This window comes from Cygnus olor, chromosome 15 (assembly GCF_009769625.2).
Source record: "Cygnus olor isolate bCygOlo1 chromosome 15, bCygOlo1.pri.v2, whole genome shotgun sequence".
Classification (NCBI taxonomy): Eukaryota; Metazoa; Chordata; class Aves; order Anseriformes; family Anatidae; genus Cygnus; species Cygnus olor.
In genome coordinates, this window is record NC_049183.1 from 9936193 (window position 1) to 9951084 (window position 14892).

The 14892-nt window shown below is 36.7% G+C and overlaps 1 protein-coding gene across 7 annotated transcripts in view; it reads left to right on the top strand.

The window, feature by feature from the left end:
- The first annotated feature begins 441 nt into the window (after window positions 1–441).
- LOC121078769 (putative short-chain dehydrogenase/reductase family 42E member 2) overlaps window positions 442–14892 on the top strand; it is a 29502-nt gene continuing 15051 nt past the window's right edge. Inside the window, exons 1-5 of one of the 7 annotated variants that reach the window (XM_040575281.1) lie at window positions 442–526; window positions 2019–2082; window positions 3318–8218; window positions 12828–13767; window positions 14203–14384. The gene's annotated coding sequence lies outside the window, so the exon portion shown is untranslated. Of the gene's footprint in view, window positions 527–2018; window positions 2083–3317; window positions 8219–9838; window positions 14385–14892 lie in introns of those variants that run through there. The other 6 variants (XM_040575282.1, XM_040575283.1, XM_040575285.1 and 3 more) reach the window with 6 other exon arrangements.

Below are 14892 nucleotides of genomic sequence, written 5' to 3' on the forward strand. Positions count from 1 at the left end.
TATCGGTTTTGTATGTCTGCTAGTTGCCTTGGCCAGGTGGCCTAGCCTTTGAAAGAAGTATATAATGCAATATAGTTTTTGAAAGAGAAGCAATATCCTATATCTGGATGCTGTTTTTAAGCTAGCTTTAGCTTTTACTGTGCCTTTTTATCCTCACCATCTTCTGTTTCATTTGTCACTGTAAAATCCTTACATAGCACATTAATGCTACACCAAGAGACCTTAGTGATTGCCACAGCAGGAAAGAGTATTAGTGAGCAGTCATATTCGATCCAGAGTTGCTCTGCTCTCCCCTTGTAATTCCAAGGCCTCTGCAAGTAGATAGGGACAAGGAGATGTAGAGCTTTAGCTCAATTAATTAAATTGGTAGAGATTGAAAATAATAAGTAGTTGCAGGATAAAGCAGAATATTTTAATTCTATTTTTAGGATCCAGTTTTCCCTTACTTTGAAGGAGATGATTTAAAGAAACTTACTGAAGAAGTAGCAAAAGCCAGAAGTTTTTTAAAGCAGGCAAAATCTTTGAGGTGAGTATCAAGAATCTTTCAATAATTACATTTTTATTTCACAAAGTAAAGACAAGAATATCTGACTGTCAGTATCTGCTATTTGTAAAAGAAGTGCTGTTTCTTGTACTGTCAGTTTTAGAGGGTTTTTTGAGGCTTGGAAAAGAACATGCAAATGAATTGTCTGCTTTAGAGAGATTTAGTTTTATGGTCTTACACTATTAGCAACCATCATAGTAAAGGATCTGAGCAATGGTCTAACAATGTGTTAAACTGCCAGGCTATTGTTTTTTCTCAGTTGTGGTCCCTCCATCTCCTATGTCAAAGGGAAATGACATGAAGTTGTTCATCTCCTGGCTGAGTTCTATCTACCAAATCATTGTGTTTCTCTTTGTATATATTATGAAAAAATAAAATGACCTTTTTAGCACCTCTTCCTTTAGTCTGACCTCTTACTCTGAAATACAAATTATTTTTTTATTTTCTAAAATCTGCATGGGCTCCTTCTATCCTACCTTACCCTGACTTCTCTAATTGCATCACCATCCATTCTCTGCCTGGTAGAATTATGTTGTCCCATGAAATAATGTGACATCTTCTGTTCTGAATAATCCCATCTCAACCCATCTACTTTTCAAGTTACTATCCATTTCCTTTTCTCTTTGCTTCTAAAGACCTGTAAAGTTTCCACTAACCGTTTCCTGGGAGGATTACCTAAACCACCTTCTTCACTCTTACATGTCCTGATTTACCAAAGGATTTGATAAGATTGTTCTCCTCTCAAAGACCTCACCTCCTAGTCTCAGTCTTCCTGCTTTCCTAAATAATATGACTCTTAATCTTTTTCCTTTCCCCTTTAAGTCTTGGGCCTGCCAGAATTTGCCCCGTGTCTTCCCTCTTCCCTTCTTTACCGTAATTTCCAATTATCTTACTCTCTGCATGTTCTGCCAAACACTCTTCAGGTTTTTTTCTCTTTTTCTTCTTATCTTCTCTCAGCATCCTCCCTTAGCATGAAGCTTCTTTTTCCTTTTCTGTTAACAGTAATGTAACAGAACAGTACAATGGGATGTTTTAGGCAGAGGTATCCCTGTGGACTCCAAATGAGCCAAGTCATTCCTTGGAGCAATATAACTGCATTAGCACTGCATGCCAACTGTATCTCAGTAGCTGAATTGGGCTTCAGGTGGCCCACCATTCCCTGCTGCTTCTAGTGTCATTTAGAGTTATGTTTGATACCTGCCTAGAAACAAAAAGGGAAGGACAGTATAAATTTTATTGATCCTTACGTTCCTTCATGGTTATGCTTCTTAACTTGCCAGTTCCAGAATCAGAAGCACCACTTTGTTAGTAATAGCAAGCAAAAGGTATTCTAAAGAGCTTTAAAATGCATTATACCCTCTGCAATAAAAAGATTTTCTGTCACACAAAGGACATGGCTAAGCAGACATATAAAGCTACTGTATATGTTCATGAAAAGCTGCTGTAATTATTTGTTTTTTTTCTTTCAAAACAGGTTATTACTACAAAATTGGAATACTGAACCAAAAGAACAATTCTGTCTTTAAAAAAGTGCTCAGGTAAACAGTCACCACAAATAGATCATAGCTTACACATAGTTTTAAAATATTTCAATAGAAAGATAACGTTTGTAAACGTAACGTAAAGTGTATTAAGTTGCAGGAAGGACACTCCCAATGCTGAAAACATTGTAATGGTTTTAGTTGCTTAGCTGAGCTAGTTCCATAGTATAAACCTATAACAAAAGAACACTTCAAAGAGAAGTATGTTGTTGGGGTGAACGAAGCTAGGCACATGTGTATTTATTATTAATGGTTTAGTTTTCTTCTAAGAATAAGCAGCTTAAGCATGTTACAGAGAGAGTTAGGCCAGATAAAAATGGCTGGTAATAAGAGTGCTACATGGGCTGCATGTTTTAATCAGCTAAAGAGCAAGTCTGATTGGAAAAAGATTGCGTTAATAGTAAAGCAACCTCAACAAACACTGAACTATTATTACAAAGATTGTGGGAGAGGCTAGCTGAACAACCAAACCACTCACAGAGCCAACCCGCTACTTTTAAATTAGCAAATTAAAATACAGGAAAGAGAAATTGCTGGTTGTGAATGCAACAGTGCTTTCTCAGCGTTAAACAAGAAAAGGCAAGAGCTGACAGAAGCATTGATCACAGAGCTGTTTGAGGGGAAAAATGGACAGGCAGACAACTACAGAGAGAGTTGTAATAAAGAACTCAGGCCTGATGAGATGTTCGTCAAGGATTGGGTAAGGCAGATGTATGGTGAGACTGTGTTTAAGATCCCTGTTTCTATAGCTGTACTTTGTATTTTGTTTACGTTACTGCCCAGTCATTCAAAGGGAAGAAAAAATCCAGTCAGACCTGCTGATTAAGAAGACTTGCTTCGTAGAGTATAAAACCTGGAATCTGGTCATATAAGCAGAATTGAGAGTATAAGGGCTGACCACTAAAGCTTGGAGAAGAAACAGGACAACCATCCTGTAGTAGCAAGAAAGTTGTTGTGGACATGTAGAAACAGAGGCTAGTGTCCCACAGCTATCTCTTGTCTTTTAGCCTTCTGAGGTAAACTACTGATTGTAAAGTGTATAGGAAGACATTCCTGTTAATGTACTTCAGAAACTACATAACATTGTAGCACAATTAAAAAAATAAGGAAGATTTAAAGTTACTGATTTATATTGTTTTTCCGTACCATTTTTTCAGTTGTGATGGTGAGCTTATTTGATTCATATATTTTGATTTTGTATTTAAAAAAATTATTCATGTTCTTGACTTTAGGATTAAATTTTATACCAAACAAAGGACGCTGAAGATGGATTGGAGTGATACCACTAGCCTGCTTCTCTTTAATTGTATGCGTAAAGCTTCCAGCCCTCAAGCGAAGAGGAAAGATGTACTCTTGTTGTCTCTAAACTTCTGGCAGAGAAGAGATTACAGATGATAAGTGATGCTAATTTACTTCACTTGCAGGTTTTGAGACTTGAAGTAAATCAAGCCTGCACTCTCCCAAGCCTAGTCATAAACAAGGATAGTTTCCAACGTGGTTAATATAGATTTTTAGAAAATCTAGTGATTTATATATAGTAGTTATACACAACTCTTGTTCTCCTCAGGCTGGGAAAAAAATTTTTACTGCATCGATCCTTGTAATTGCTTCGAATCAATTGGGTGGTTATGTCAAAGATGTGCTTTTTTGGCAATTGCTTTGAGACTTGTTTGCTGTGCTCTTACCCCTAACAGATGTGACAGAGGTTATGATACTAGAAAGGGAATTCTTTACTCCACTTTGAATAGGAAGTCCAAGAAATAATCTTTAGTGTAGAAAACAACGCTTGGAATGAATGTTTTTGCCAAAAGAAGTTTGCTAATAATTGTTTCTACCTTTTTCATTTTATGTTGGCAGTAGAGTAGGAATTAAAGTGGATGATTCAGAAATCTTCAGACATGCAAAGAAGAAATATCTTGATATTCTTAAGCATGGTTATTGTTTGTATAACCAGACACTGCCAGGTCTTCTAAGTAATTCTACTAAATTCTTACATGTTTCCTGTCATAGAAAGATTAAAAATTTTTTCCAGTACCATTACAAGAAATCAAATTTAAACTAACTACAGTATCGAGTCCATTTTTTTCCAATTTATTTATGAATACACTTTTTGTAATGAGGAATTCAGTGATGACGCTTCATTAGCATTTTGTAGGTGTTTACTGTTGTCTTCAGAGGTCTAGGAATTCATCTCAGGTTTTAGTATATGTATATTTATGAAAAACAATCCAGATGCAAAATACAGATACTTGGTCTGAATTTATTCAGGAGCTATTCACATGTCCTGAGTGCCAAGTGATGGGAATGATTTGATATGGGAGATACTCTCTTTTCTTTTCCTCTATCTGTTTGTCTCTATAAAGAATTAAAACTATTTCTATCATAAAAGTCTCTTTTTAGCCTTGTATCCCTGCCCACCACTGCCTCCTGCCTTCCTTGTTAGTACCAATCTCGTGGAATACTGCAGTTACAAGGTGCCTTACGCTAAGTATCACTGTCCTGTGATTTTTATTAGTATATTTTATATGTGTTGGTATGTGTGTAACTACTAAGATGCTTTGATATGAAAATCTTGGTTGTAAATCAATAGGACTGATTACATTTTTATTGAATGTATGTAAATGTTAGATGATGATTAATGACAAAAGGGATGGAAAGATGCTTATTTATTCCTTGAGGATTTAAGAAGTGTCACAGTGCTGTAGCATATATTCTGATATTGTTATAGAGGGCTTTAAAAGGTAATATACTTGTGCAGGTACGTTAGTGATATCATAGACTCTTTATGAAGTAAGATAGTAATGCATATGACAAATTTTGCGAATGTGGGTAAGAATCAGAACATTTCTATGTGTTGTGTTAGATTGCAGTCTGCACACCTCTCATTCACAGCCTTTTTTTTCTGTATGGTATTGTTATTTTTTGTAGATTTTACTCATTCAAAACAACATAGTTTAAACAATATCTCGTAGACTGGTCATCAATGGATCTATGTAATCCGAAGTTCACTGTAATATACACTAATACTCATCTCTTGTTTGTTTGCATTAGTTTAGACTGGTCATTTGTTCATAGCTCTGGTTCTCTTGAGCGTACTCCCAGGTTCAGACAGTAGACTTAAATACATGTTAGGATTTTGTGAGTTGTCGTCTTGCTGGTGGAGTGAGCTAAGGGTTCCTCAGCCTTCCGCTCAAGAAAAATGCAACAGAAAAGTAAGGAACAAATTCTTACATTATAATTTTTGTAACCACAGAAGCTCTAAAACTGTTGGGAGTTGCAGTATTTAGCCATTGCATCCCATCTAACTTCACTTCTTTTGGAAGTGTTTTCAAGCTGTGTAGCCTCCCTTTCCATGCTTCTGAAGCCTTGTTGTCTTGCAGGTTGGTCAGTCCTGCTGCCTGCAGAGCAGCTCCTTCCTTTAAAATACAGTTTCTGTTGCCTTCCTATTACCTACCCGGAAACTCTAGTCCTACCTGCTCCCATCAATCTGAGGACTACTTAGTCAGGAAAACATTTTAAGGAGGTGGGTCAGCAATGACGACATTAATCAAGTGCTCTGTTAATGGCTTTTCTATGTTGATCAGTCATGTATATGTCATTTGCTTTTCTGGTTCATGCTTCCTGGAATGCAATTCACTGTATTCGAGCCATAATAAAAGAGGAGTTTTATAATTGACAAAGCTGTGTATTTTTCTGCCAGCTTGTTTGTATAAATGTCTTTGCTGTGGCTCACTGAATATGTTGAGTTGCATGTAGTGAATTAAAGGCAAACAGCTAAACCAGTTGTTACCCTGAAGGATGTGTTCAACTCCTTATCAAAGATTGCTGGCTTCATAGCAAGAATGGGTAACCTCTGTGTGAGTGCAGATGTTCATATTAGCTTAGTATGAACTGGCAGTTCAGGAACTCCTTTGTGTGTGCTTCAGCCATACCTGCTTCGGGGGAAAACAGCCGACAGAAGAGGGGGAGATGGCTTGGGACAGTAACAAATTCATCCATCTAACTATGCCTGAACTTGAGACAACCCCAGCAAGTTTATGTGGCTTCTAAGGAAGAAGTCAGCAATAAGCCGTGTTGTGGCTCTGCCCTATGGAATTCTGTCCAGTAAGAATTTATCCATGTTTGTAGGCATATTATCTCTTATCAGTGTTTTTCTAGATTTGAAACCACAAAGTTCCAAGATTTTAGGCACCCAAAAGTGTCAGTACAACTCAGTAATAAGAATTTTCATTCAATCATTTTAATGCATCTTGACCAGTTAGATATATGTAGGATACATTTCATTCCATGAAACTTCAGTCCTCTGTGAAACAACCTCAAGCAGATGCTTATTAGATATTTGATTTCTGAATAGTTTTGAGAGAGAGAATGGAAAATCTAGTTTCAGAAACCTGCGAGCATCAGAAAATATCCTATTTTTTTACCTGTGTCTTTTATAACAGATAGAATCTAGAGTTTAGGTATCTGTCTATACTGAATGCACTGATGGAACTACAGTACAAAGAAATTGATGATCCCTGTCTTATCGTATGAGGCTTCATCATTTAGAATCTTAAATTCTACCCAGAGTGTGATAGGTAAAATAGACAGACCTTGTAGACTAGAAGTTTACATGCTTTCAGTGGTAGGGGCTTCCTCTGTCATTGTGGCCACAGTTACGATGGCACTGAGGCTCTTTACTTTGTAGTTCTTTCTTTATTGGTTAAGAACCTGGTGTCTTTTAGAGGGTGTTTCCTTTTTCCTTTCCTACTTGGACAATTCTGCATATTATGTTACAATTTCTGGGTTATAATAACAATAGAGGTAAATAGAAAATTGTAAATGAAACTTAGTAGAAATTAAGACAAGATTTTAAAAGATATCTGACTGTCATTATGCAAAATAAATCCTTCTCTTCCATCTATCCTAAGCCACCTCCTGTGCCCTCTTAACTCCTGCAGTGTTTTTATGGGTATGAAAACATATGTAATAGTAATGATGATCTCTAATTCTCTTTTCCAGTGCAATAACAGAAAAACTTTGAATTAAAAGGAAACCTGCTAGGGTTTGTCTTCCATAATCTTTTTAAATCTGCATGTGTTAATATATATATAGCTCCTGCATTTTTCAGTTTTCTCTGTGACTCCTATATGTAAGAAGGCAAACTCTCCTCCCTGTTCTCTACAAAGAAACATGCCTTTATTCAGTACAATGCAGTGTTTTTATTTATGATGCATTTAGTTTTTATTCCTTCCTTTAAATGTTGTACAAACTGTCCCCCTTTCTAACAAACCTAAGAGCCGATAAAGGGCATGCCCATTATTGCTATTACAAGTTGCTTTGTTTCTTCCTGTAATACACCCTACCTTGTCAATGTAGCCTCTGAGTTACCATTTCATTTGGCATATAAATCACTCTGCAGCATGCAAAAGCAACCACAAATGCAGAGTAAACGAGAGCCTAACTTCACAAGTATTTTATATGGCACATTCCAAGCTGTGCGTTGAAGTATTCATGTGTGCTTTATTCCTTCCAAGAGGAAATGATGAAATACGTAGAATCGTAAAACAAATAAATACACAAAGATCAGGAAAAAGGAAGGGATGGAGTGAGAATATTTATTTTTGCTAATGAAGATCTAAGGGATTTTAAAACAATCTGAGTTCTCAGCTTTGCAGCTAGCTGTCTGATTAATATAATAGAAAAACCCTGATTTTTTAAACTTTGAGAAAGATGTTTAAAGTATTTGATATGCTTGCTTCTAGAAATACTGTATCTGATGATATTAAAAATAAAAACCCATTAACAGATGGCAGAACATGAAACAAAACAGCATAGTATCATCGCTTTAAACAATATATGTGCGTAAGTAACTATTCTGTTATTCAGAAATATGTAATTGCATTGTTATTATACAGAAAAAAAAGTGTCTTTATGAAAGGCAAACTATTGAAGTGCACGATGATAAATGCTTAATGTCTTTTTGCCTATCAAAAAATCAGAAGGAACTTAACTGCCCAGAGGAAATTAACTTAGTTTAGCAAACCATTATTCTTTTGCTGTGTTAGGTATAGAAAATATGCGTTTTGTGTAATAATGGGAATAAGAATCTGCGTCTTCTCTCTTCTGGCATGAAACTGCAGAATGACCCCAGGTAAGTTGTTCAGCCTCTGTATCTTCCTTTTCTAAATGAGCAAGGAATGTGAAGAATGTTGTACTATCATAAAGTACTTAATGTTGCATTTATGATGCGTACTTTGGGTAGTAATTTACATCTGGTTTTGCATTAATATTGTGACACAGTTTTAAGAACTATTTTATTCCTTAGAAATATTTGTTCTGTAGCAATGTTTAGCGTTTGATTAAATTTATATGAAAAATAAATATTCTCAGTGTCCCTCTCCCAAATTCAGATCCCGTCTCTTTCAAGCAAAAATTCTATGCACAGCAAGTTGCATAGAGGTGTTTAGAGGAGAGTTCCATTTTTTCCTCTTTTCTATTAACATTGCAAGACCTTCAGATTTCAATTCTAATTGAAATGCTTTTTTCTGTCATCTTACTTAAAACCTGAATACCTCACCACAATCACTTCACTTCTCTCGGCTCTCTGTCAATTTAGACTCAATGTTTTTTTATAAGGATGATTGATTTTTATAGTCACAGAGAGTGACTACAAAAGTACTTATAGCCTACAACAGGTATTTCCAGACATTTTTGGGGTTGCAATGAGGATCAGAGATTCGGTACGCTGTCCAAACCAGTCTTACCACTCTGAAATCATGTTTGTGTCAGTAGTGAATATGGCTGGGCAGCTGGATGTGAACAAGTGCACAAGGTGTTCAGAATCACTTATGAGCCTGAACAACTCTACTTATTTAGGTTTTAGATACAGATTTTTTAGTAAGTCAAATGATTAGAGGGTATTTTTATGCTGTAGTCATTTCAGCTAAATTGTTACAGTGTATTATAAAGAAAACATAAATTGCTAAGTAGCAGTAATGCAGAGGCACGACTTGATAAACCAAAGGAGTAGGGGGCAGAATAGGATGCTGTTGCATTGGTCAGTAAGCACACTATCCAGTTGCTACAGGGATCTGAGTGGGAGAGCACAGTATAATTCTAAGTAATACTTCCCTTTTGGATCTTTGCCATCCCTGTATATTCCTTGTGTCTATGCCTGTGAAAGCCTAAGACTTCCATTAGCTTAAATTTATATACATGTATTTCTTTGCTTGTCTTGGAGGTACTGAAGACTGCTGTTACTCACACCTTTTGACTAGATACAACATATGAACAATGGGCATAACACAAAAATAAGTTTAGATTTTCATACTAGACTGGTTATTCCATGAAAAGCCTGCAGCTCACGATGATTATTTGAGCACTGTAGGGTTTTGTTTCTTTCTTTCTCGTGGAACTGTTTTCTCTTCATTAAGTGTCAAGAAGTGGTAGTGCGTTAGAAATAGTGCATACGAAAGTTTTTTGCCAAATGTAATTTCTTCCTATTGAAAATGACAGCTTTCCTGACAGTTTTAGTAAGAGGCCAAAAAACTCCTAAGTGTTGTACTCCTGGTTCTTGTACATAAACCTAGAGAGGAGTAGCCATACCTTCAAGTTACCAGAATCTCTCAGGCTTTCAGATCTTCAGACTCTCCATAAGGACTTTTTATTCTTTATTCTATAGAAGTAAGGTCAAGTGGTAAAGATTTTCATGCGATCATTTAAAACTAAAAAACTCAAACAGGAATTGGTTATAATATACTTTGTTTATACTAAATTTGATGTTTCATGTGAAACATCGTATCATTTGTTGATGTTTCAGCTATCATGACTGTTAGCTGAAACTAAAAGCAGTGACGTGAAAGCTGGGGAAATTGTGGTATGAAAGCAAGACGAGTTCTAGAAAATCAAGATTAGAAAAGAATCTCCAGAGAATTTAGCAAAAAGCAGCATGTATCAAGGACGCCAGTCCTTTAATGTTAGTCTCTCGGTCCTTCCCTCTTTCAGGCCCTGGTTGCTCTGTAAAGTCACAGAGGGAGGCTATGTACTTTTCCTAGCTCTTTCGCCTGGGTGTATACTATGACTTAATTTTGATTTAATGCTGCAAGAAGATCCAGACGGATGTAGTAACATCCCCTCATACCCTGCTTCCCACAAAGAACTTCAGGCACAGGAACACAACCGAAGTCAGCAGTGCAGCATTTCAACAGGGCAGCAATTTAGGGCACTGGAGATAGCCACAAACATGCAGCTTCTTTGATCACTCCTGACACTCACAATCGGCCTTTCCCCTACTGTACACCCTCATTTGGCCAACTATCCTCTTTGCTCATAACAGCTTTTGATCTGATTACAGTAAGAGGAAATAAGATGAAAAGAAACAACGGTGAGGTTTTCTGACAGTACTTTTAACTATCTGGACTTCTGAGGCTGTCTCCTGGTGAGAAGGCAATTTCCCCAATTCATCATTCTCATACATATTAGGGTATGGACAGCAAAGATCAGGATTGTGTCTGGTTTCAATATAGTGCCCCCTGCTCACTTTCTTATTCTCCCTTGACTCACTTACATCATCTCCTTTTTCTCCCCTCTGGCTCTTTAATTGCTTTCAGAATATGGTCTAAGGAAGATCCACCACCCTTAACTTTTTTTATAATTATATCAAGCTATCTCTTCTTTCTCTGGATAATCTCAATAACCATTTTGTGAGCAATTCACATGCCTACTTCAGCCTTTCATATCTCACTCCTGTGTTCTTGCCTTAGCTTGGACATTTCCAGCTCAACATAGCTTTAAGAGAGAGCTTAGTCTCTTAAGATTTCCTGCTATTCTTCTGCCCTTCGGCACTCCAGAGCATACCATCCTGCCTATGACTCAGGCCAAACATCCGGCTGTCATGTTAACTCAGACTTCTTTCTAGTTCTTCATGCTAAGGTTACGTCTCTGTTAAAGGCTGCCTTCTGTATAATAACTTCCACACAATTATAAACCCTCATGCAAGTTCCTGTTACCTCACAGTTGGAGCACTGCTCCCTTTCTGCAGCGTGGAAAGGCAGTCTTGCCTTGCTCAGGTTGAACTGGCATGTTCCTGCAAAAATGATCTTCCTATCCTGTCACCCTCTTTAAAACCTTCTAGTGATTTCTCATCTTCAGTTACATTAAAAATAATATTTTCAACCTGATAGCTGTGGGGTTCACTTTTTTTTAGCCTTCAAATATTTTTAGTTCTTTTTTAAAAATTGTTTCTAGTTTTATGGATTGTCTTTTCCTGCACCTCAATGATGAACTGAAGACTGTAGTGGATAGTAACTTTGCAAGTAGATTTGTGTCACCTTCTCCAAACTGTGCTATGAAACATAATAGCCTGAGAAATGACTCCTCTGAAGGAAAACTAAGTTTGGGAGACTACTAATCAGTAGGCTCAAAAAACAAAATGCCTAGGCCTTAAGGTAAAATACAAACACAATTATTTGCTCATTCTCTCTAGATTGGCGTTCTGTTTCTAATATACTTTTAAAGTTATCTATTGCATAATTTGCCCTTTACTTTTGATGATAAAAAGCCCAGGAATAGGCTGAAAAATAAGGAACAATACAAAGAAAATAAACGATGTATCCTTTTGACAATAAAGGAACAAAAGGAGTTTCAGTAAAGTAGAGAAATAAAACATTTAAAACTGATAAAAGAAATATTTCAGAATAGAGAATTGGTAAAATAATTGAGGTCGCATTTTGCAAGAGTATAGAGAGATTACTTATTTGTTAAATCAGCCCTAGTTATATTTAATGTGATTAATAAAGACCTCAAAGCATGTAACTTCTTTTAATAGAGAATTGCATCACCTGTGTATATCTAAATTTGCACATAAAATTATTGTCATAAGCAGCTAGGAAAAAAAAGTGCTCATCTCTAGTTGGTGTTTCATCAAAATCAGCCTAATCAGGATTTAATTGAGGTTCCTGTACAGATTTCTTAAACATACGGATAAATCTATATTTAATTTATGTGTTATACTGGCACCTGCACCTGTTAAGTCTGCTGCAGCAGAGAGAATCTGGAGGCCTTGTCAACACTGCTGGAGAGAGCACAACACCAATTCCCAAACAGGCTCCTTCCCAGCTGCGTCCAGAACTGGCACACCTCTGACAGCAGTGGGAGCTGCTGAATGAAAGAGACCAACCTCCAGTCTCCACACGTCTTGCTCCTAGGCCCTGAACTAATACTTGTCTGTACCTGTCTGTGATCCAACACTCAGCTCTCGTGCCCACGGAACAAGCAATGGGGACAAGGGTATTTCTGTGTATCCTGGATACATGCAGTGTCTTGTCTTACTCACGTCCTGAACCCTACTCACCCTTACTCAGTTCAGATTTATCAGTGAATCTATCAACATGTGAGTAAAATCAGCTTGTGTAAGCTTACTAGAGTCCTCTATGAAACAGGGCAATTACATTCAACATTGCTTTGCGCTCTGGATGTGAGTAACGTTTTGATAAGCCAACATGATACTTCAGAAATGTGGACCTTCTCTGTGTAAACTGGCAATCTTCCTGTTGTAGTCCTTCCTGTTGCATTTTATGCAGTCATCTGCTGGAAGTATCAGCTGTCTTATTTACTTCTGTCTGCCTACGTGAACTTTGAGCGTTATAGGAGAAAAGGTAGAAAAGGGGCAACTGTATAAGTTATGACTCAAGACCAAAGACAAACTTAAGTCTAAACGTGGCAGCATTTGTCATTGTAACTTTAGCGTCTGTATCTTTCAGAAAGACTTAGCAGGATGCAGTGAATAAATTATGGCCACCTCTCTTCTGTGTTATGAGAATAAGAGTAACAGGTGAGGTACACAATACCCATTCTGAAAAGCTCTTCTGGCTAAGGTGGAACCCAAAGTCAAGTTAAAGTAGTCTTGGTTTATTTTCACTGAGAGATGAGGGATAGATATGCTACGAATATGCTGACCAGGTGCTTTGACTTGTGGAGGAGTTCTTTAGTAGTCTAGGGATGGATGGAATAGCCACTCTCTTTCTCAGGCAAAATGATAAAATCTGAGTGCTGTGACCATCTCAACCAAAAGAACTCTGTACTCCTGGGGCTTTTACTCTGAGCTGGGTTTGTTACTCATTTTGCAACCTGAGAAGTGCAAATTAGCTTGACAGGTTTAAAGGTTCTAATGCAGACTACAAGGACTTCAGTGCATATATGTTATGCTAAAATATATTTGCCTAGGTGTCAGTCTAAGTCCTTGTCAACATGTGACCATTAAATTGCATTTAAATTGCAAAGTCACGTATGAACTTGAGATATTTCTAACATGCCAACACTTCAAATTGTAGTCATTTATATTTAGATTTGGGAGTGTTTCTTTAGCATCTTAACTACTGCTTTGAGGCCTAATTTTAGACACACCCATCTAAAAATGTTGGCTTTGATTTCTTATTGTTTAATTTGCAAAAGGATGTGTGTTTTAAGAGTGCTTTAAAATCTTAGGATCAGAGAACTTCTATAATAATAATAAATTAACTGATTAATAAATTTTAAATGCACTATTTAAGAATAAGTCTTTTCCTGTTCTATTGTGTACCAGTTAGTTTGCTGCCTGTACTTCACTCATCCTGGAAGTGAGAGAACAAAACCTTGCACCTACGTTGCAAATACAAAATTGGACTGGGGATGAAGATAGAAGAATCAGGATGAAAGTGCGAAGTACCTTTGTCAAACAAGATTTTTCTTTCTTCTCTGTATCCAAATTTAGATTGAAAACCATAGGTGGAAAGGAAACATACTTCTATTCAGCCTGCTATTAGATGAGATGTATCCAACCAAAGTTTCACACTGTGAGAGATCTGTTTTCAAACACTAGTGCTAAGACTTTCTCTCCAGTTTTTCTTAAGAACCTTTTTCTTTGTACTTTTCAAGAACCCTGGCTGAGACATTTTAGTGATCTAGTACAACTTATCTACAGAATGATGTTACAGTAATATATTTGTGCTGCCTAGTGTGTTATCAATGGTTTTACCAGGTAACAGTAAGATATTTAGAAGGATCTGATGTGGAGATCTTCATTTATTTATTTATTTATTTCCTGAAAAGGAACGTAAATTATGTATAAATTAAGCCCTGCCCTTTTTTGGCTCCCAGCCCAGCCACCAGCTACAAAGGAGCAGGAACAACAAAAGGACCTGAGCACACGTGAACATCTCGATGTTTGTCTAGAGTACCTGATGCCCTTAAGTTACTAATTGTCCGGCAAAGAGAAGTCTCACCATCTTACTTGGACAGGAAGCACGGGGATAACACTGACATCCAGGATTCTACCAAGGGTACTTACTACTACTTTAGCTATTTTTAAAAATCTGAAATGTTTGACTAACTTTCTTTGGGGAAGTCATTTCTGCATTTCTAATATTTGAAATGCAAGTAGGGGAGCTAAGAGGAACTCACACTAAATGAACTGCCTAGGATGTAACTATGCTCATGAATGCAAGGATGTAACCATGCATGAATAAGTCAGAATAGCTCTTCCAAAATCTAGAGAAACAAGGAAGCTACTGATTCTGGAAATATATATTTTTTTCTTATATGCAACTGTATACATTGAAAAATTGTTAATAATTTTCTAATTCTATGAAGCTGACAAATGTACTAATTCTATTAGTGCTTTTTAAGAAAGATTTCTGGCAAGATCTTCAAAGTTGTGAGATGTTTTTTGATACAACCTCCATCTAACTTAAAACAAAATATGAGGAGATATTAATGACAGCTGTCAGTATTTAAATATATGCCAATTTAAAATGTTTTAATGGTATACGTGACAAGTTTGACTTTAGC